General features: G+C 77.6%; 1 non-coding gene across 1 annotated transcript; it reads left to right on the forward strand.

Moving 5' to 3' along the window:
- The first annotated feature begins 1,308 nt into the window (after positions 1 to 1,308).
- On the forward strand, positions 1,309 to 1,461 carry LOC131749665 (5.8S ribosomal RNA). Its single transcript, XR_009333719.1, has one exon. It is a non-coding gene; the product is annotated as a 5.8S ribosomal RNA (ribosomal RNA).
- The last annotated feature ends 1,039 nt before the right edge of the window (positions 1,462 to 2,500 follow it).

The following is a 2,500-nucleotide window of genomic DNA, read 5'->3' on the forward strand; positions in this document are numbered from 1 at the left end:
GTCGCGCCCCACTGTCCGCGACCGCCCCCGCACGGGCGGGGCCCCCGGTGCGTCTCGGGATGGGTGGCGTGGCCGTGGCGCGGCGCGGCGCGGCGGTGGCGGCTCCCCGTGGGGGGCCCCCCGCCCGCGCGCCCGCCCGCCCGCCCGCCGCCTTTCCGCCGCCGGCCCTGGACCGGTTGTTCCCCCGCGCCGGTCGTCCGTCCTCCGCTCCGGGCCCTCCGCCCCCTCGCCGGGCGCCTCTGCCTGTCCTCCGAGCCCGGGGCCTCTCCTCCGTCGTCCGTCCGTCTGTCCGTCCGTCCGGCTCTTGTCTCTCGCTCTCTCCCTTTCCCGCCCTCCCCCCCCGCGTGCCCGCCCTGCCCGCTCGCCCCCCCCCCCGCGCCTCCCGTTGAAGCCTCCCTGAACGCCCGCGGTGGCGAGCAGGGGGCCCGGGAGGCGGGTGCAGGGGTCAGGGGGCCCCGGGGGCGGGGGGGTTCGGGGTTCGGGAGAGGAGCGGAGAGGAGAGGGCCGCGTCCGGGCGCGAGCGAGCGAGCGAGCGGGGAGGTCTCCGAGGCCCGGTTTCGGGGACACGGTGGGGACGTCGTCGGGCGGTGGGCGTGGTGGTGTCCCGTGTGGCGGTTGGGCCCGTCGCCCGGCCGGGGCGCCCCCGAGTCACGGGCCGGTAGCGCCGGGGCCCGCGTGCTGCGGGCGGCCGCGGGCGGAGAGCGTGTCGGTCGGCGTCGGGGGTGGCGGCGAGCGTGGGGCGCTCCGCCTGCCCCTCCCCGGCCTCGCCCGCCTCCCCCCTCTCCAGGTACCTAGCGCGTCCCGGCGCGGAGGTTTAAAGACCCATGGGGGGGGTCGCCCGTCCGCCTTGGGGTCGGGGCGGTCGGGCCCGCGGGGAGTCGGGAGGCCCCTCCCTTCTCCCCCAGACCCCGCTTCCTCCGCCCCCGCCCCCGCGGGGCCGGGGCGCCGCGCGCCGCGCCACGCCGGCCCTCCCCGCCGCCGCGGCCGTCGGGAGGGGGCTACCCGGCGGCCGTGGTGCGGGGCCGGGTCCCGTGTGCCCGCGCGCGTGCGCGCCCCGCGTCCCTGACGGGGGGGGGTGTGTGTGTGCGCAGGTGGGAACCCCCCGGGCGCCTGTGGGGTGTCCGAGCCCGCCCCGTCTTGCGGGTCGGTGCCGGGCGCCCCGTCGTGAAACCTTCCGGCCCCGCTCCGGTCTGCTGTTTTCTGTCTCGTCTGACTTGGCCGGCCAGAGGCAACCCTCCCTCCGTGGGGGAAATGTGCCGTGCCACCGGCGGGGGACCCCGCCGAAACCCAGAGAAACCAAACTCGTACGACTCTTAGCGGTGGATCACTCGGCTCGTGCGTCGATGAAGAACGCAGCTAGCTGCGAGAATTAATGTGAATTGCAGGACACATTGATCATCGACACTTCGAACGCACTTGCGGCCCCGGGTTCCTCCCGGGGCTACGCCTGTCTGAGCGTCGCTTGACGATCAATCGCCCCCCCGGGGTGCGCGCGCGCGCGCGCGCCTTCCCGGGGTGGCGCGGCTGGGGGTTTCCTCGCAGGGCCCCGTGTCCGGGGCCCTCTGTCCCCCTAAGTGCAGACGCGGTGCCCCTCGTGCCGAGGCCACGGGGGCCCCGCTGCCCGCGAGAAGGGAAGAGAGCGAGAGAGAGCTCGCGACGAGGCCCTGGCCGTGGCCTCCGCGGTCGGTCCCCTTCGGGAAGCGCCCTCGCGCCGCAAGCGGTCCCTGGGCGTACCCCCGGGGCTGTGTGCCGGTGGGCGGGGACGGTCCCGCGCCCTCGCGGCCGGGGCCCGTGGTGCTGGTGGTGTTGGGGCCGCGTCCGCTCCGCCGTCGTTCGCCGCCCGCCCCCGGCGGCGTCCCGGCGACGGTCCGGCCCGGCCCGGCCGCCTCCTCCGCGGCGCCCTGACCCGCGCGCGTCCGGGGTCCGTGCCCGCCCCCCCGCCGCCCTCGCCTTCGCCGTGTCGGGGCGGGCGGCTCGGGCCGACCCGAGGCCGAGTCGTTGCGTGCGCGGCCGCGCCCCGGGGATGCGTGCCCCGGCGGCGACCCGCGGGACGCCGCGGCGTCGTCCGCCGCCGCGCGCTTTCCCCCGGGCTGCGGCCGCGCCGCGCCGCGCTTCGTGCCGGCCCCCGAGCCCCGCGTCGTGGGCGTCTGTCGGTGGTGGATGGGGGCGCACGGCGTCCGTCGCTGGCCGTGGCGGGGGGCGTCTCGCGGCTGCGTGGAGGATGGTGTGCTGCGTTGGCGTCGAGAGAGAGAGAGAGAGAGACGGAGGGAAGAGAGACAGAGGGAGAGAGTTGGGAATCGGTCGGTCGTGGAAGGAGACGTGGGAGGAGGGTCCGGCGTTCGGGGGGCGACCGCCGCGTGTCCTCATCCACCCCTGCCTTCCACGCACGCCGTCCGCCGCTCTCCTCTCCTCTCCTCTCCCCTCTCCTCTCCCCTCGTCCTCTCCCGTCCCCGTTGTCCTCTCCTCTCCTCCGTGGCGACGCGCCGCCTCCGGGCCGCGC

This window comes from Kogia breviceps, unplaced genomic scaffold (genome assembly GCF_026419965.1).
Source record: "Kogia breviceps isolate mKogBre1 unplaced genomic scaffold, mKogBre1 haplotype 1 scaffold_256, whole genome shotgun sequence".
Lineage (NCBI taxonomy): Eukaryota > Metazoa > Chordata > Mammalia > Artiodactyla > Physeteridae > Kogia > Kogia breviceps.